Raw genomic sequence first — 21,517 nt, forward strand, 5'->3', positions numbered from 1 at the left:
GGAAGGAAGGAAGGAAGGAAGGAAGGAAGGAAGGAAGGGCATAAAGACAGGCTAACTAATCCGAGGGACTTATAATTTAAAAGAGATTGTATTGTTGCTTCTCCATGAGGTTTGTGAATTGAGCACTAGATCTGGAGCTGGGAAGACCTAGTTTTAACCTCTACATCTGCTCCTTACTAGCCCTGTGACTCTTGGCAAGTCACTTCACTATGCTGAACCTCAGTTTCCCCATCTGTAAAATGGAGTTAGATTAGATGGCCGATAGGGTCTCTTTCAGCTCTAATTTGATCACCACAACACATCTCCAGCATTCTTTGGGCCTATTTAATGTTTGAGAACTTTAAAGGTCTATTTTTCTTGTCCTTCCCACTGTAGCAGGGGTCCTCAACCTTTTTTTGTGTGATGGACACCTTTGGCAGTCTGTGGAAGCCAATGGACCCCTTTTCAGAATATTTGTCATCCTAATGCATAGGATTACAAAGGAAACAGTTATATTGAAATATAGTTATCAAAATATTATAAAATAATTTCATGAACCCCAGGTTAAGGACCTCAGTTCCAAAAGAAGGTCAATTTCAGTATTCCTGTTGCCTCCTTATAGTTGATAAGAGGCATAGCTGAAGCCTCTTCCTTAGCTCGTGTTGGCAGCATCCCTTCTTGGCCTCTCTCCCTCACTCCAATGGGGCTTGAGATGGGAATCCCCATTCTTGCCTTTTCTATATCCACACCAGATGAGCACATGAAGCAAGGAGAAAAAAGGCAGAAGGCAATGTGGAAGGGAGGTTACATGAGTCTGTGCAGGGCAATCCTGAGTCATTTTCACTTTGGAAGTGGAATAGAAGGATTCTCCCCCCACAAAAAAAAAAAGAACCCAAACCTCATTCCCTTTCTTTCTTTTACTAGTTGTGGGAGTGAGGAAATGCACAAAAATTTCTGGGTCTGACTCACTGACCTGCCCTCAGAAACCAGTGGAAAATGTGAAGGGTGGGAGCTCTGAAAGGGGGATCTACCTATTTCGAGTATGTTCTTGGTCCCTTGTGAATGAATAAGGCACATGGCAAGAAAATCAATCCTTTCCCAGAATAGGAGAAATTGATGAAATAGTTTACAGTGACAATGAGGAAATAGCTGCCTTATTGGGTCCACATCATCCTCTGTCTTCCTTCAACCCTGTCCTTCAAGGAGAGATTATAAGGGCAAAACAAAATAAAAAAGCAAAAAAGATTATCTTGGTCCATGTTCCTAGTCCAAAATGCCTCTGTCCGCTTCCTGGTTTTCAAGTGCGAAAACAATGAGCCTGAAAACTTTTGAGGGTCCTCTCTCTTCTCAGTCACCGTCACCAGTCATCCTTCAGATCTGGCTCCTCTGAGCAGGTTCACAGCTTTCTCCAGCACCAACCTCCCTCCTTTCCTCTTCACAGCCTCAGACAACACAAACAAGGGCTTTGTTAGGACATCTGGCAGGAGCCCTGGCTCAGGCTGCCTCACTACAGCCTAGCCACAGCAAAGCAAGGAGACAAGAGCTCCAGGGACAGACGAGAGGATAACAACCCTATGTTTGGCTAAACCTCTCGACTCTAATTACCTCCTGTCTGGGCCCACCCAGAACCCTCCAAAACCAACATCCCCACAATGTTCACAGGATTTCAGTTTATCTAACAGAGAAGACAGAGAAAAACAAAAAAAGCCGATGAGATGATTTTTTTTTTTAATGTAAGCATTGAATGTGATTTAGTTTTTCAAGTGATCTAAATTCCAAAACTGAATTTCCAATGATAAATTCAAGGCAGGAATTTGCAGGTACCTATAGGGAACCTGTGCTATACTTTATTATTCAAAGCAGCAACTGGCCCACTATCCTGGACATCCCCTTGAGCTGTTTTCAGTAATGGAGCATCCACACTCCCTCACTTTGCCATCCTTGTGACCAGTAGTTGAATAAAGGATGCAGCTCGTGTCTGCTGAGCCAACTTCTCTTTCTCTGAAATCATCTGTAGGAATTAAATCAATGATTATACTCTCATTAGCACTATGCTTCTGATTAACAAAACTAAGCTGTCCCAAGGGTACTCAGCAAAGTTCCAGACTCAACTGAAAACCATTATCTCTCCCACCAACTTTTACCAAACTGATCTGGACAAGCTGCCTGAGTAGTATCTGTTTCCAGGCTTGGTCAGAACCAGAAAGTCACCCCACCCCCCAATACTTCCCTCCCAAACCCACAAGTTTTGTTTTGTTTTTAAACCTTGTTCCACACTCTAATTGATGCAATTAAGCAAATCTTTAGAATCTACTATATGCCTGCCACATATGGGGCAACTAGGTAGCACAGTGGAAAGAGGCCTGGGTCTGGAGTCAGGATATGAGTTCAAATTTGACCTCACTTGCTAGCTGTGTGACCCTGCGCAAGTCATTTCATCCTGTTTGCCTCAGTTGTTCATCTGTAAAATGGTCTGGAGGAGGAAATTGCAAAGCACTCCAGGGTCTTTGCCAAGAAAACCCCAAATGGGGTCACAGAAAGTGAGACATGACCTAACTCAACAACAAAATGCCTCAATGGGGACATACAAAGACAAGAATGCTAAAGACTACCTTTAAGAAGCTTCCATTCTACTAAAAAGGCAAGTAGGAAGGACACAGCATGGCATAATGGAGAGAAAATCAGCCTCAAAATCAGAAACATCTGAATTCAAAGTCCACTTGGGACACACTAGGTTGTGTGACCCTGGGCAAGTCACTTAGCTTCTCAATATCCCAGGTGCATATCTAAGGCTAAAAATTGCAAAGCAATTACTGATTCTGCATTAGTAGGGGTAGCCTCAGGGGTGTGCTGATAAATATTTAACAACTGACTGTCTGCATTATTAATACTTTCTAAAGTCTCAATAATCAATTTGTGATTTGTAAGGCTGGCCAGTTAGAGGTGGCTCCTGGACACCCCTGGGTCTTTTTCTGGGGAGTTCTCTCTTCCCATGGAATAATAGGATTTTTGTCCCCTCACCACTCTTGTTCCAGCACAAAACAATATCATCAAGGAGACAGCATAAATAAACAGGGGGGTCGGGAAAGGTCTCTTAGAGGAGGTGGCATCTGAATTAACTTACTTTCCTCCCAAACTTCCCTCCCTGTATCGTGAAGGAAGCCAGGGATTGGAAAAGGTCCAAGGAAAGGAGATACATTACAGAATGGGAAGGGGGACAGGGTAGTGGAAACCTATAAAGGTACAAAGACTCAGACCTATCGCTAGAGTGCTAAAAAAGGAGTCAGGATACTGTGAGTTCAAATCTGGTCTCAGATTCTTCCCAGCTTCATGACCTTCGACAAGTCACTTAACCTCTGTCTAACCTTCATCTGTAAAATGAGGATAGTCATAGCACCTACTGGGTAGGGTTGTTTTGAGGATCAAATGAGATAATATACGTAGGCTGTTGTTGTTCAGTCTTATTCAACTCTTCATATTTGGGGTTTTCTTGGCAAAGGCACTGGAGTTGATGGGGTGCAGATTCTGGGAACCTCTACTTAATCTGGCCTTTTATACTCATATGTGTTGCCCTTAACCTAGCCTGGCCCTACATAGTCTGTTACCTCTGGATGGCCCCACAAGATTCCCACTCAAGCCCTCCATTGTCTGATACCTCCCAATTGTCTCCAGCTGTTTCCCACCCTGGATTACATCATCAGTTACCCCAGTCCCATCAAGATCCTCCTTAGACCCTCCTTCCAGACTACTAGACCACGTCTAGATCTTTCCCATGGTTTTTCTATCTCACCTCCATGAAGGCACTCAGGTTTAAATCAGCTCTGACTCTGTCTAACTGAGATTCTATCTGGCGGGTTCGTCAATACCAGAGTCACAAATTGTTAGGTTCCTTCAGAGCCAACCCAATATGGTGAATCTTCAATAAACTTTGTTTTGGCTGAGAGAAGTCTTGGGTTGAATTCATTCAAGCAGGACCTGGCATGTCAGTAGTTTGGGGTCTCTTGCACCCCCAACCTCAACAGAAGGTTTTGCCATTTTCTTCTGCAATTCATTATACAGATGAGGAAACTGAGGTAAGTGAAGTTAAGGGACTTGCCCAGAGTCACAAAGCTAGAAAATGTCTGAGGGAAGATTTGATCTCTGGAAGATGTCTTCCTGACTCCAGGTCTGGCACTATATTCACTGCCCTATTATTTGTAAAGTGTTTTGGAAAGCCTAAAATACTATATAAAGGCTAGCTATTGTTATTTTTGTTATTATTTAGAATCAAAAGACAAGTTCAAATTTTGGTTCTGCTCCTTACCACCTACATACCCACTCCCCCTCTCTGAAGGGGAAATGAGATACATTTGATCCTCACAACAACCCTGAGAAGTAGGTGTGGTTACTAACACCATTTACAAATGAGGAAACTGAAACAGAGAATTAATAAACTCTCTTAAGGTCACATAACTAGTAAGTGTCTGGGGCAAAATTCCAACTCAGGTCTTCCTGACTCCAAGTTCAGTGGTCTAGCTACTTTGCCACCTAGACCCCTGCAGTCCCTTCTACTTAGTTCTATAATCTGTGGGTTAAATTCTCTTGTGAACAAAGTAGCATCCCATTCTTCCAGTTTGATTGTCCATTCTCTGCACTGGAAACCTTCTTCCCAATGTATTGAAGTCTCCATTGCAGTGAAGATTGGCTTGGATGGCTTATAGGTAGTCAAATGGAGTTCACAGCCGGCTAAGATTTGTTTTCCTGCATTTTGATACCTGTACATTTAGGCAGGAAAGACAACATCTAGATTCCCCTTATGCCTTTCAGCTCCAGGGGATTGGAAAGAAGTTGCCAAAGGGATAACTTCCAAATTCAGTCTAGCCCTTCCGGCTGACATCTGGCAGACCTGGGAAGCCACGGTCGACCAGCTAATGACTGCCAGCTGATTTCAAGACTGAAAAGTGGTAATTAAGGGTACTCTCTACTATCGTTGTAGTAGCTGTCATATGAGGATCTCCCAGTAATTAAATCTCCTGGCCTATCCACACCCCAACCCATCACTTGAGTCCCAGAAGAAACTACCCTCTTTGTCGGGGGCAGAGGTGAGGAGTTTAGAGGGATTCTCCGCCAAGGATCAGGCAAGAGTCAAATGTGGGGTGTTCCCCATTCATATGTCTCTGAATAACTATCATTCTGGGAACACCACTTAGCAGCTTTCAGATAATCCCTTAGACACCAGACACACCCAGGTTAACAAACCTCAAAAGTGACAATGGTACAATATCTAGAAAATCTGCTAATGGACTTGGCCCCAAATTACCCCTGAAGACCACAAGACCTTCACTTCTTTCCTCACCTCCTTCACAGTCACTGGCACCAGAAAAGCTTGAGAACAGGTGGTGACTTGCCAACAAGGGCCTAACTACTCACAGAACCTCATTAAGAGAATCATGGGGCCAAGATTGGCACCAGCTCCAAGCTGTGAGGAAGCACCAGCTTTAGTGGAGTTAAGTAGAGGGCATCAAATATAACAATCATCACACAGGAGGAGAGGAAACTAGGATGAGGTCAGTGAGGAAATGTTTTATCAGGCTGAGTTTAGGATTCAGTGAATCAACGGGCATTTATTTTAGGTACCTACTCTGTGGTGGCAACTGTACTATGCATTGGGGATGCAAAAGTGAAACAGTTCTTGCCCTCAAAGGCCTTCCATTCTATCAGAGGAGACAACACATACACATAGAACTGTATACTCAACATACACAAAATACAAACAATATACTTTTGAGGTATAGTGAGGACACTACTAGATGAAGGGGATCAGCCCCAAATCCTCAAGTAGGAGGTGATGACAGGAATTAAGGCTTCTAAGAGGTGGATGAGGAGGGTGGGCACTTCAAGAGGTGGAGAATGTAAAGCCAGAGATAAGAGATTGGGGTCATTATGAGTGAGGAATAGGACCTGTTTAGGTGTAGAGTATGTGACATAAAATGATATATTTCCTATTCTCTCTCTCTCTCTCTCTCTCTCTCTCTCTCTCTCTCTCTCTCTCTCTCTCTCTCTCTCTCTCTCTCTCTCTGTCACACACACACACACCACACACAGGCAGTAAGTAGCAAAGCCAGAATTCAAACAGTATTTTGCCATAGAATTACTTCCTGTCTCTGGACCTCAGTTTCCCCCTCAATAAAATAAGAGGTTAAACTAGATGGCCCCTACTATGTCCAACCTTCTTTAATTCTATACTTCCAGATACCATTATTCTGGGGTCATGTTCTCCTTTGTGAGGGAAGGAGGGAGTGAAAAAGCCCCAAAGAGACTTGGCTCTCCTGTTGCTGGAAGCTTGAGCTACACTGGAAACTTGGAAGCCGAGACTTTCCTTCTGAACTAGGTAACAGATCAGCGTCCTAGATTGTAGAGATTGTACAGAGATGTAAGACAGACCCTGCCCTCAAGTTGCTTATGATTGAATAGTCCTTTCTTGGTTCAGAAGGTCAAGGGCTGAACCAGATGACTTCTTGGGGACTGGCCCTTTCCAGTTCTGGGATGTTACGTTCCCTCTCTGGAACCTCACCAAAAAATCCTTGTGCCTGCCACATCTGGAGCAATGAAGAATATTTGCAGCTATGAGAAGCCTGGGAAAATCCTGTAGCCTGGGGAATAGCAATTCTTTGCCAAGCCCATAGAAGTGTATATTGGGAAAAAGAGAAAAGCTCTCTCTCTCTCTCTCTCTCTCTCTCTCTCTCTCTCTCTCTCTCTCTCTCTCTCTCTCTCTCTCTCTCTCTCTCTCTCTCTCTCTCTCTCACACACACACATACACACACACACACACACACACACACACACACACACACACTCATTTCCCTCTCTCATCTCTCTCTACCCTTCTCCCACCCCTCTTGGGAGTATTTAAAATTCCAAGAATCTGAGTTGCTTCCAAGCAGTGAAGGACTGGTATCACAGAGTACAGAAAAAGTTGCTTGAACAATAATTACAGTCAGTATCATCTGCTTGGAAAATTGTAGTGGGAATCTTGATGGCTTACCATGGTGTAGCCACTCAAAGCATGAATCTAGAGTAGGGTTTCTTAACCTGTGGTATATGAATTCACTTTTTTTCTTTCATATTTTAATCTGATGAGCCTTAATTTCCTTAGTAATTCTATGTATTTTATTTTATTCATGTAAACATTATTCTGAAGAGTCCATAGGCTTTACCAGACTGTCAAAGGGAGCCATGACCCCTTTTAACCCAAAGTTAAGAATCTCTGCTTGATAGAATACATTGGAAAGATCCGTGATTCCAAAATCAGAGGAACTAGGTTCAATTCCCAACTATGATGTTTATTTTCTGTGTAAACTTGGGTGAGTAGCTCAAAATCTTGGGTCCTCAGCTTGCTCATCTGTAAAATGGCTGAGTTGTATTAGAGGGCCTCTGAGGTTCCCTTTACTTCTAGATACTTGATGTTTTTGCTCTGACATTGTAATATACTAGAAAAAGCTTGGTAGTCAGATGATTTTTTAACATCTTATCTTATGATCTAGTTGGAGAGAGAAGTTTTATACATAGGAAAAATGATCTCCACAGTCCAAAGTGATACACTAGTTGGTACACAGCAGATGTTTATTAAATATATCTTTAATTGATTGATCTCTCCCTCCTGAAATTTTCTTAGAACACTTTGGATCTTTCCCTGCCATATTATACATAACTATTTTCATGCCCTTTTTACCTTTCCCCCAATCTCTAATTAACTGTTTAAGAATAGAGCTAGTATGTGTATATGTTGTATATATGTGTGCATATATGTATATATGCAGGTTGCTGTGTACATGCTTATACATGCACATGTAGATATACATGTGTATATGTATATATACATGCACACACATATGTACACACAGAGACACTAGCATAGTACCTTGCACAGAACAGACACTTAAAAAATATCTTTGGAAACACGAAAAATGAAGCCAAATGTTGCATAATTGTGATGAACAATCTTCGCCTAGAGAAGAGATGGAAATTCCTCCATCCTTGTAATAGAAAGATTGCAGGTGAATAGTGCAAAAAAATACAGATACAATCCATCACCCAACAGTTAGTTTTGCTTAACTGTTTTCCTGCTTTGCAAAGGAAGGACACATAGATTAAGATTCAGAGCGAGCAGGAAGCTTAGAGGTCATTTAGTCCAAACCCCTCTTTTTTACTGATGAGGAAACTGAGGGCCAAAGAGGTTAAGTCATTTGCATAAGGTCATATAAGCAGTTAGTGCAGAGCTGGGATTTGAACTCAGGTCTTCTGCCGCCAAATATAATTCTCTTTCTATTATAGAATATTATATTTAATGGTTGTTGTTGGTGGTGATGGGGGTGGCAGTGTTGTGTGTGTTTAGGGCAGGAAGGATGAAGTTAGTGTAACTGAAAAATAATGATGTAAAAAAAAAAAGACATCCACAATAGATGTAAATTATTTTATTAAAATCTGTTGAATGAAAGTAACAAAGGTAGTATATTATTGTGTGGCAGACAGAATGCCATACAAGTACATAGGAGATGAATGAGGGCTAGAACAGTTAGAGATGAGTCATTTGGGTTGTGTTTCTCTGTGAGAATCAGGTCCAGTAGAGTCACTCAAATCAACAGCCACCTGACAGGAATCCCTGAGCATCAGAGACCCCAAGACGTGCAGCTCCAAGTAACCTAATCTTACGATCAAATAACTGGGTGTCTAGGAAGACAGGTACATAAGGTGGGAAAGGGGCAGGAGTGGACCTGGGAATCCAAGTTTTTGTTCAATATTTTTCAGTCACTTCCAACTTTTCCTGAGTCCACTTGTGGTTTTCTTGGCAGAGATACCAGAATGGTTTGCTGCTTTCTTTTCCAGTTCATTTTACAGATGAGGAAACTGAAGCAAACAAGGTTAAGTGACTTCTCCAGGATCACACAGCTAATAAGAATCTGAGACCATATTTGAACTCAGGAAGATGAGTCTTCCTGACTCCAGGGCCAGGGCTATCCACTATGCTATCTTGCTGCCAGACATATGTCCACTAGGAAGCTGCCTGAATGACTCTTCCTTGGAGAACTAGAAAGTTCCCAGGGGCAAGTTGCATATGATAGCTATGTCATAGGATCATAGATTTAGAGCAAGAAGGGACCTCAGATACCCTCTAAAGCAAAGGTGGGAAACATTCGGCCCTCAGGCTAAATGAGACCCTGAACACTATTGAATGTGGCTGAGGAAGATTAAAATATAATTGGGAAATATTTAGCAAAATAAATAAAAGCATACTAAAATAGAGATGATGTTCCATTTTAAATTTAAGAATTAAAGTTTATGATGCTTATATGCAGATTAGTGACCCCTATTTCTAGTTGAGTTTGACATAACTAATCTTAAGAACCATCTCTGACATCTTAACGAGTCCATGGATAGATTTTAAAGGATCTATAACCTTGGATGGGAAAGAATTACATCTTTATTTTCACTAACCTCTAACTGAAATTTAGCATTTCCTTCTGTTACTTAGAAGTATTACTCTGAGGAGTCCAAAGGCTTTGCCTGACTGCTAAGGAGTCCATGAAACAAAATAGGTTAAGAATTCCTGAGCTGGTCTAATCCACTGATTTAGAGATGAGGGAATAGAGGTTATGTGATTTATCCAAAGTTAAAAAGATACTAAATGGCAGAGCCCTGATTCAAACCCAGGTTCTCTCCCTCTACCGTACATAACACTATTCCAGCTCAGAAAATTCTCTGCTTCCCTAATTTGAAATCCAGTATTGGAGCCACGTGTGGTAGCCCCAGCCTGTAGTTCCTTCTACTGAGGAGTCTGAAGCTGGTGGATTACTTAAGTGTGGAAGTTCTTAGCTACAGCTGTTGTTGTTTTTAGAGGACCAGTGATATTAAGGGTGATGTCTTGACTCTTGGATGAATGGGATTTAAGTGAGGTAGAGTTGTACAAAGTTTGAAGTATAGTGGCAAGATGACTGGCATTGACCAGGGACGCAGTAGAGGCCCTTGATGTCTTCAACGTTTGACCAAACTCTAAGCTCTCCATGGCACCTGCTTCCTCTGCCTCCATGGTTATTAGAACAAATTTTTCTCACTGTCTGTTATCCTCAGCCTGGTTTAGCTTGTCAGCAAAGACAGTTTAGCTGCAGTAGGGCTAAAGCTGCTTGACTGTATTAAGTCCAGGACCAATATGGTGAACCTTTAGGAGTCCTCCAACCATTAGGCTGCCTAAGAAGGAATAGGTCAACTCAAATAAGAAAAATGGAGCAGGTTAAAGTTTTCAAACTGATCAGTATTGGGATTGGTCTATGAATGGTCACTGTAATTTCATTGTGGGTGAGAAGACTAGATAGTAAAAGAAAACAAATGCAAAAAGAAATTCAGCCTTTGGGAGAACCATAAAATGTTATACCTCACAGAGACCTTGGAGGTCACACAATTCAATCTATTATTTTGCAAATGAGTAAACTGTCCAAGATCACATAGTTAGTGAAGGACTAGTAGGACTAGAATCCAGATCCCTTGACTCCCAGTCTGTCATTCTCTAACCCAAGAGTGAAGTCCGTGCTGGTAAATTCAGGTCATTGCAGGCCAGTGTGAGGAATGTTTTGCAGAAGGGATGCTTTCCAGTAGCTGTCAAATCATACTCTGTTAGTAACGTGAAATTGGCTCCCGACAGGCTTCTACCAGGCTATTTGGTACTGTTGGAACAGAGCTACATTCTTCTTTCTTGCTGAGTTTAAAGGAAAGTTAAGGAAGGGAAGGCATTATACCCCTTTCTTACGCAGTGTCCCAAGCAACAATGTGATAATGCCACTGACAACAAGAAACTTAAAGCTGAGGACAAGTACAAGTCCTGGTGTATACCACATTCTTCCTCCTTGTTCCAGAAGAAAATTTTCCTGGCCCTCGGGGAATGAGGCCCCAGCCAAAACTGACACTGCCCATTCTTCTAGAGTTCTGACTTCTCTTTGGGACTGATCCAGCTGTTTGAGAGATGGGTGGCAGCTGCTCCAGCACAAGACTCCCTCTGATCTCTTCCAGTTCAATCCCCACCCTTCTCTCCGCTGCCTCTGGCCCTCTCCTTTATACACACTGATTCTACTGACTTGGTAACTATTCCCCAGAGACTCCACTGAAAAAAGCAGAGTCTTAGCTGCTGGAATGTTACCCAATACCAATCTCTGGCTCTCATTCATTCATTTAACAAGCATTTATTAGGCACCAGCTTTGTGTAATCTTGGGAATACAAATTAAAAAAACATGAGGAATTTTAATCAACTGTCAACTGTTAAGGCGGGGGGGGGGGGGGTGAGGAGAAACAGAAGAAATTTCAATACAAAACACAAAAGAATATGGGGGGGAGGGCAGTAATAACTAGGGTATGTGGAAAGACCTCATCTAGGAAGCTGAATGTGTGCTAAGCTTCAAAGGAAGGGAGGTGTTCCAATAGACCGATGAGAGGAGGGACCATATTTCAGGCATGGGGGATAGGCTGTACAAAGAGAGAGACAAAAGGAAGAGGGTCCAGTACAGAATGTGACCAGTTTGGTCAGAATTTGGAGAATAAGAAGGAGTTACAGAACACAGAATCAGTGTGGGCAGGTAGACTAGAGCCCGATGATGAATCACTTTAAGTGTCAAAGAAAAGAATTTGTATTTTATTTTAGTGGCCACAGGAAGGCAATGAAGTCTCTTGCTAATATAAAATGTGCTGCTATGAGCATTTTGCTTCATATGAGGAACTGCTATCCTTGACGGCCAGGGGACAGATGCCTAGCAGTGGAATCTCTGGGTCAAATGGCATGAACTTTTCTGTCACTCTTTTAGCATAATTCCAAATTGCTTTCCAGAATGGCTGGACCACTTTGCAGCTCCACCAACAGTATAGTAGTGTGCCCATCTTTCCAACATGGATTGTTTCCTTTTTTTGGTCATCTTTGCCAATGAATTGATTGTCAGGTAAAACCATTTGGATTTCTCTTATCCAGTTACATACTGAGGGCAGGGCAGTGAGAACAATCCACAATTGTGTAGGCAATAAGGGGTTACATTAGGGAAGGCAGCCTTCAAGGAAAATCAAGAGTCCAGACAAGGAACCACCTTCCAAGCAGGTGTCTGGTGAAAACAGCAAGAATGAACTGCCAAACCTGGGGCAGATGTGGCAGGAAAAATATCCCTCTCTTACAGCATCAAGGGGAAGCCAGAGGCCTCTCCCCACAAAACTGGGAGGAGAGAGAGGGCAGCAACTTCTTAGATGGACCTGATGGGGTGCCTGGGTGCCTGTGCTTGGACTCCAGTTCTAAAAACCCCTTTCCTTCTAAAAATCACATTTCTTTCCAAAAATCACATTTCTTGCTAGCCTCAAAACACTACTCCAGGCAGTTTCTTCCCAGCCCAAGGACAGCCTGCCTCAGCAAAAACCCTTATCTCTTTACTGCTACAGTAACCAGCTACACCTATAGAATTTATCAGTTTGAACCAGCTGCATACTGGCTGAACTGACTGTGTACTGGGTCATAAGGATATTTACTCCTCACTGACCAATCATATATATCCTGGACTTAGACGTACACATACTCCGTTACATTTACCTTGTCTAACAAGACATTGAGGGGAGTAGCCTGGATATTTCTCAGTCAGCCCTGACCGTTAGTTGTCTTTAAATGATGTTTCAGGCCTAAAACCACACCTCCATGTAGCCCCCACCTTGGGCTAATTCTCGGTGAACTCTGGGTAAAATACCTGCATGGTAGATACTAAAAGGGCATGCTTCTTTAAAAAGTAACCACTCCCTAATCCCACTCTGAATCACTTAGCATATTTGGCATATGTTATACTATATATCGTGCACACACACATATATAGTATATATAACATGACATATATAACATACAATGTATACTATATATACTACACAGAGTGTATATATACTATGCATATCACATATACTATACGTTGTATATATGTACTATATACACACTATATGTGTGTGTGTGTGTGTGTGTGTGTATACACTCTATATACTGTATAAACTTTACTTGTACCCCTTTCAAATCACGGATTCCCTAAGAACTCTTGCCCTCTGAAAAGTGTAACAAAAACGTAACAATACATCTTTACCACCTTGACTTCAGGAATGCTTGAGTCTGCAAATTCATTCCAGGCGACCTACCCCTATATTCTGCTCTTTGAGGGGGGGGGGTCCCAGAATTTACTCCCCCAGATTAACTACTTCTGAGTTCCAGTTGCAAGAATTTCTGAGACCTATAAATGGCCACTTCCCCGTAATTTGAGAAGCTTCTTTGGGGTTGGGGGGAGGGGAGAGACAAAGGAACTACCCTGAAGCATTATATTAATGTAATTTGAAAGTATTATTCCATTACTTTTTCTCTTTTCTTGTTTTTTACTGGTATGATTATATATGCAAAATTCAACAAAAAGAAAAGTTTTACTGCATGCACTTCTTTTCTAGTCATTATTATTATTTCATTTTATAATTATTACAGAAAATAATTTTGTCATATAGAGGAGGAAGAGGTTAAAAATGATCTGCTCTAGGTGTCAAGTAGGCTAGGTTTCACTCTGCTTTTTCAGAAAATATTTTCATATGGCTGTTTTCAATTTCAAAACAGTTTTCAGTTCATCTTTTGAGAATTCTTTGCTCCTGTTCTCTGACCACATATTCATTGAACCCAAATCCTTCTAGCCCAGTATTCAAGAACTATGGTGAAGGAAAATACGAGGGTCAGTCTATTTAATCTAGGCAGCAACCCAAGATGGAAGAATCCCACTCCAAAGTTCTACCTCTAGGGAGGGGTAATAAATTGAGTGTCAATTTCCCTACCACTCTCACCTTCTAGTGGATAAAGCCACTAGACTTGGAGACAAGACCTGAGTTCAAATTTGACCTATAAATTAGCTGTATGACCCTAGGTAATTCATCTAACCTCTCTTCTGCCTCCGTTTCCTTATTTGTAAATTGAGGACAATAATACCTCACAGGGTTATTGTAAGGGTCAGCTGAAATCACTTCCATAAAGTGCTTTGCAAACCTTAAAACTGGATATAAATTACATTATTATAATTGTCCTCACTACTGTTATTCATCACCATCATTCTACAATGATTAGTAGTTGCCTAAAAGTCCCAGCACATGTCTGTGATATATCAGCGGTCTGCTTAATTTCAGACCATTTGGAAATGATGAAAGAAGAAACCAAGGATAGAGATTGGGCCAAATCTTAAAGTTTTGATCCTTGGACTTCAAATTTGACCAAAATTTTGGCCATTAGTCCAGTGCATCACAGATGGTGTCAAGAGCCCCCCCATCTCCCTGCTATTTGCCTCTGGCACAAGAGGTTTTACAGAAGCAGTGTCACTCCAGTTCAGAGATGAAGCTGCCCAGGACAGCTGTACATTCGCTGACACAGAGTGATCAGGAGTTGAGGACTGGCAAAGTTCAAGGGCTCACTGAGCATCAATCAATCATCCCTCCAGTTGGCAGTACTCTCACTGTGCTCCGTGCTTTAATGCACTTACATTTTAATTTACCTTGTATTTCTCTGCATATATGTTCTATCCCAACTAGCTCTTTGACAAATTAGGCCCCTTGGAAAGATAAATGAAATTTGCATCAGCCCTGAGTTCAAAGCCCAGCTGTGTGACCTTGCAGCTGACTAACCCTCTTCTGTTTCAGTTTCTTCATTTGTAAAAGAGAAGGGGTTGCACCCAATGTTTTCTAAGGTCGCTTCGAGTTCTAGTTTTCTTCCTACATCTTATTAACTTCAGAACTCTCTCAGCATCCATTACCGTATAATATATAGGACGTAATGTGCTATAATATAAAGTACCCTAGAAATGGAGTAAGAAGGAAGAAAAGTGCCCACTACGTGTCAGGCAATGTCCTAAGTGCTTTACAAATGTCTCAGATCCTCACAACACTGAGGTAGGTGCAATTATCATCCTCATTACACAGTTGGGGAAACTGAGACAGGCAGAGATTAAATGAATTGCACAAGGTCACACAGCTAGTAAGTATTTGAGGCCAAATTTGAATTCAGGTCTCTCTGACTCCTGGCCCAGTGTTCTATTCAATAAGACCTGGGGTCAGGTCTTAGCTCCACTATTAACCAAGTATGTGACCATGAGCAAACCGTCTAACATCCTTAAGACTCCTTTCCTTCCCTGGTAAAATAATGATAACAATACCCCCACTATTTAATTTACAGGATTGTTTTCAGAAAATCTCTTTATAAACTACCAAGAGATATATCAGAGGGAATCAGTATGGGATAGTGCAGCTCCTTGAATTAGGAATGGGAGGGCCTGGAGTTCAGATCTCATCTCTGTCACCTTCCTGACCTTGGACAAGTCCTAGGATCTGGCTTGTTTTCTCATCTCTGAAATAAAGGGGTTGAACTAAACGGCCTTTAATGTTTGCAAAGTGCTTTCTATAGGTTATCTCAGTGGATCTACACAATTGTCCTTTGAGGTAGATGTTTTTATTCCTCCATCATTGAAAAATGAAGCTGAAAGAGGTTAAGTGACTTTGGCAGGGTCACAGAGCAAAGTAAGTGCCTGAGGAAGCCTTCCATTCTACTCCACTGCACCACCTCCTTTCTTTAAAGTCTATGGTCCTCTGATCATAAAAGGTAATTAATAGTAGTAGTAGAAGAAGGAATACTGGATTTGGAGTAAGAAGATCTGAATTCAAATCCTAGATCTGGTACTTATTACATGATCTTGGGAAATTTACTAAACCTCAGTTTCCTCAACTTTAAAATAGGAATACATAATATTTGCCATACCTACCATAGGGTGTGGTAAGGAAAACACTTTGTAAATGTTAAAGCTTTCTAGAAATGTGAGCTACTACTATTCTTATTTGTTGAATGAATGGATGATTAAGTAAGATACACACAACATACGCATAGAACACTCAGACATACACACAGACTTAGAATATGAAGGCACTACAGCTCACTGTTTGGATAGGAGAAGTGATTTCAAGGGTAATTTCAGGTGTAATATTTAAAGAGTTTGCATGTGGAAGAATGACTCTACCTTATAACTACAGTTATAAACTTGGGCAAATCACTTAGACTCTCCATGCCTCAGTTTCCTCCTCTGTAAAATGAGGGCATTGGATTAAATGACCTCTTAGGTCCTTTTCTATGATTCGGTCCTCTCTGCTTCTATGGTTAGACTTTCCAGTGGTTCCAAAAAGTAGAACTGAATCCAAGAGATAGAAGGTACAGGAGGGCAGTTTTTAGCTCAATATGAGAGAAGTCTTCTTACACATAATAATAATATTGAGCATTTATATACCACTTACTGTGTGCCAGGCACTGTGTTTGGTACTTAACAAGCTCACAAAATCTCTGGAAAGTACATGCTATTATCTCCATTTTGTTTTTGTTAAGTTGTTTTTCAGCGATATCAGACTCCTCATGGCCCCAACTAGGGTTTTCTTGGCAACGATACTAGAGTGGTTTGCCATTTCCTTCTCCAGTTCATTTTATAGATGAGGAAACTGAGGCAAACAGAGTTATGTGACTTGCCCAGGGTCACAGAGCCAGTAAGTGTCCAAGGCCAGATTTGAACTCTTCCTGAATCCAGACCTGGCACTCTATCCACTGCACCACCTAGCTGCCCCTATATATGAATAGGACAGCACAAATGGAAAGAACCACCTCTATAACAAAAATCAAAACTGAACTCTAAAGAATGAAAATAGCCAAGCTTGGTCCTGAAATAGAGATATGAGGATACATCCCTCTTCCTTCTTTGCGGATGGAAATGTATGGAGATGTAACACAGCAGATGCTATCAGACTTGCTTAATAGGCTGATTAATTTGTGCTTCACTGCTTTCCCCTCCCCCACCCCTTTCTCTTTTCTTCTCTGTTATACAGAATGATTCTCTGGCTGGGGAAGTAGGGCTCTGTTGGTGAAAGAAGGTGATAGAATGAAAGATATAATATTTTGAATATGCTATACATTATAATTATATAATGCATATAAGTGCATAATATAGAATGCATATTATGTATTACATAGATTATATATAAATATATAATGTAAATTATAAGTATATAATATATGATGCATATTATGTAATACGTGTTCTATAAATATATAATGTATAAGTGGATAATATACATATCTATATATTATGTATATTATATATGCTATACACATGTAGAATGTATATTACAACTATATGATAGGCAAAATATCATATAAATATATTGTGTAATATATTTATGTATTATACATAATATGAATATATTATATATACATATTATAAATATATTCTATGTTATACCATTAAACATAATTTAAAAATTAAGAGTTCCCAGTCACTGGAAGTATTCAATCAGAAACTGGATGAATACTGCTTGCTTGGAATTTTTGAATAAAGCTTATTGGATTGGATTGAAATGGGACACTGTCAAAGGTATCTATGGAATTCTTGGGAAGTTTTATTAAATGACTTCTAAGATCTCTTAATTCTAAGATTCTAGCGTACAAACACAAGTACATACCCTAGGTTGAACTGAGTCATACACTTTTTTCATAGCCTTGTCATTGGATCACAGATTAAGAACTAGAAGAGACCTTGGAGATCATCTAGTTCATTTCACAGATAGGGAAACTGAGACCAACAAGGGTTAAGTGTGTTTCTCAAAATTAAAGTGATGTTAAAAAGCAGAAGTGAGAGTCTAACCTAGGTTTGCCAACTACAAACTCAATGCTCTTTGCATTACCCTATCTTCTACACACACACACACACACACACACACATACACACACACACACGCACACACACGCGCACACACACACACACACACACACACACACACACACACACACACACACACACACACCCTAAACTTATTTCCTACCCAGCCCAGTCCACACTGCCCAATAGCCATTGTGGTTCTTCTTCCTGCTCATCCAGCTGTTTTTCCAGTGCCACTTGTGGTCCCAAGGCCTTTGAGGATAAAAGGAGTCTAAGTGTTCTATATTTCTTTCTTGGCCCTACCAAGTCAAGGGCCCTAATCCAGACAATGAGATAAGGGTTTTTACTTCTTTTATGTAATGAAGGCATTAGGTAGTCTGGTGAAAAAGATAGATGACTTCTCACTATAATGTTTTTTAAATGTGTAGGATTACAGTGGAGACTACTTTTATTGAAATACACTTATCCCTTCTACATTGTTGGGGTTAGACCATGTAAAAAATTTTGACCCTTCAATCATACTAGAGAAGTCTGAATTTTTTCTTTTTCTTTTATGAGGTATTTATAGTACCTTACTGTAAAATTTGGATTAGTATCATATAATATACATGTGTTTTTATGCATTTCTGAGTTTCTGAACTTTTTCAGTATCATCTGCTAGCCTTTGCGTATCATCCATGGCTTCCACAAAATCCTCCCAAAATTCCCATGTAATTTCTTATCCTGACCTACCATATGTTGAAATCACAATGGGGAAAGTCACAATGCAAAAGGGATAACTGCTCATTCACCAAACTGTATGAAAAATAAATTCATGGACTCCAGGCTGAGAACCCCAGCATTTAGTGAATTCCTGGGACCTTCTTCTCCTCCCTGCCATGGGGCCATATGCAAACTGGGGAGAAGGCAGTAGGTGCATTTGAAGAGTGTCTATCCAAGATGCTTCTTGAGTAATAGATCCTGCTAGTCAAACCAAGCCCAGACTTTATCAGCACAATGAGGGACTGCCTGGGAAAATCCTTTACCTAGTCCCTAGTTTCAGTCATAGACAGAGCTACTTCCTCCAAACCTCAGTCATTGGAAGTGAATGCTTGCAAGGGGCATGAAAATGAAGATTTAGTTTCCTAAAGTCCTACCATTTTGAGAGAGAAGGGCCTTTCAAGAAGTCATCTCCTACATGTTGTTGGTCATTATTCAGCTGTGTCTGAGTCTTCATGACCCCATTTAGATATTTCTTAGATACTGGAATGGTTTGCCATTTCTTTCTTCATCTTATTTTACAGATGAGGAAACTGAGGCAAACAGGATTAAGTGACTTGCCCAGGGTCACACAGCTAGTCAGTGTCAGAGGCCAAATTGGAACTTAGGAAGATAAGTCTTACTGACTCCAAGTCCAACACTGTATCTACTGTGTTACCCCCATCTCCTACAGGTTGTGTTCATCCTTCATTTTTGAAGAATACCATGACATCAGAGAAATGATGACATGACTTGCACTGGACTTTGTTTTGAGTGAGGGATGGCTGTGCAGGTCACCAGTCTCACTTTCTCCTCCTGAGTCATTTGGATCCAGTGACCAGATATTCATCAGGATGACTGGAGATGGCTCAGGATAGCATCTCCTACATCCCCTTGTCTTAAGGTAGAAATACATGTATTCATGCCACCAGCAAAATTATTTACTTGTCCAAATATCTCTCATGTATTTCTAAGTCCCCATCCTACCTTCCAGCAAGCATTCCATAGCATGCCTTGGCTATCTTCTTAATGCTAAGAATTGTCCCTACCAGAAAGTTCTTTGTGTCTAACATAAGTCCCTCAGGTCACAGCTTTAGGGTATCTCTTCTTGTCTAATTCATTTCTCTACAAGTAGTGAAACTAATTCATGAACAAATTTCACTTTCAACCAGATCAAAAGCTATTCCCAACCCTTCAACTAGCATTTATTTCCAGGGCTTCAGATCTTACATCAGTCTTCAAGAGGCAACTTTACTAGATCAGACTCTCCCCACTGTGGTGTGTGCTCAAAAAGGGGCTACCAACCTATTTCTACTTTTTCTTGGGAGGGGTGAAGAGGTGATCTACTTATCTATCTGTTCTTTCATATGCCATTCAGCTTTGTTTGCCAGATGTAGCTAAGATTACCTGTACCTCAACCACTGTGGTTTTAACCACTTACAGGGTTCAAGACAAACATTTATGAGTTAGATTCCTTTTTACATGCTTCATATCCCCACCCCTCTACTGGACGCTAGGTGGTGCAGTGGCCAAGCCAAGAGTTAGGAAGACCTGAGTTCAAATCCAGCCTCAGACACTTACTGGCCATATGACCTTGGGCAAGTCACTTAACCCTGTTTGTCTCAGTTTCCTCATCTGTAAAATAAGTTGGAGAAGGAAATGGCAAACCATTCCAGTATCTCTGCCAAGGAAACCCCAAATGGGGTCATGAAGAGTAGAAAGCAACTGAAAGCACTGAAAACAATAGCATTGACCCTTTTCACCTTGTATTAGGGGCACAGAAAATTGTTGCTCTTTTCAAACATATTTTCAAGAAAACCATGCAAAAAATTTGGCTAACACATACATTAACACACACACATATTCAAGACCATGAAATATGTCTCTCCGCCCCCCCCCCCCCCCAAGCGCTCACCATAATAAGATTTTGGTGTTTTGTTGCAAGTGTTCTACCTTCACCTTTGTTTTCTAAAAAAATTGTTCACCAAGCAGTTTGCAATCACTGGATTAATATGGGTCTTAAAAGTTTCTTTCTTAGGGAAATCTACTCAAACTTAGTTTGCAAAGTTCTTGAGAAAAGGACCTCTGTCCCTCACAGCATCTAACACAATGTTTGGGCTCTTGGTCAGTGTTTGTTGAATGAATGAATGATTATTAAAGTCAAATGGATAGGCACATAAGATTTGATCGTTTCACCTTATCAATTGTCATCGAAACTTGACAGATATCACATTTGCCTTTTTTTAAGAAATGAGGTTAAAGGACTTGTGATATGGACACCTGCCTTTTTGCCCAGGGAACAAAGCAGATCTACCTTCTCTAACATTCACCCTCACAGTGATAGATCAGATGATCAGAGAATCATAGATTTAGAGTTGGAAGGGACCTTAAAGATCATCTCCTTCATCCCCCTCAATTCACAGCTGAGGAAACAGAATCGTTGAGTTATCTCAAGTTGATTTGCCCAAGGTCACACAGGTAAGTGTCAGATCCAGAATTCAAACCCAGGGTCTCTGAATTTATATCCAAGACTCTTTCCACAGCACCATCTCAAAAATTCAAAACTCCCATCCTTTGGTGACTCAGTTTGATACCTAAGACCATTCTATGTCTGTAGAAGGTAAGGAAGACAAAGGCCACTCCTCACCCTTCTGGTCTTTCCAACTCAGGAGCTATCCAGGTTTCTAAAGGGTTGACATCATCTGAACTTTTCTGCCATTAGCTGCCTCCCCCACATTTCCCTGAAAGATCAACCAACCAGAGCTTCCTCAGATAGTTGCAGGAACCCTGGCCAGGAAAGACTTGGCATGGGAAAGGGGCAAAGGACATCCCAGCCAAAACTGCCTCCGCTTGACAGTTAAGGAAGGAGAAAGGCGTGGGGTACAGTACAAAGAGCACAGGCTCTTTCAAAGGACCTGGGTTCAATTCTAGCCTCTGATCCTCCCAGTATGACCTTAAGCAAGTCATTCAACTGCCTTTGGACCTCAATTTTTTCATCACTAAAATGGAGATTATAATACTTCTTCTGGCAAGCTCCTTGGCGTTGCTGTGGTCAAAA

The 21,517-nt window shown here is 41.0% G+C and overlaps 1 protein-coding gene across 1 annotated transcript in view; it reads right to left on the reverse strand.

Moving 5' to 3' along the window:
• EMP2 (epithelial membrane protein 2) overlaps positions 1 to 21,517 on the reverse strand; it is a 57,667-nt gene that overhangs the window by 29,253 nt on the left and 6,897 nt on the right. The window lies entirely within an intron of this gene.

Source organism: Notamacropus eugenii, chromosome 1, assembly GCF_028372415.1.
Source record: "Notamacropus eugenii isolate mMacEug1 chromosome 1, mMacEug1.pri_v2, whole genome shotgun sequence".
In the NCBI taxonomy this organism is placed as follows: Eukaryota; Metazoa; Chordata; class Mammalia; order Diprotodontia; family Macropodidae; genus Notamacropus; species Notamacropus eugenii.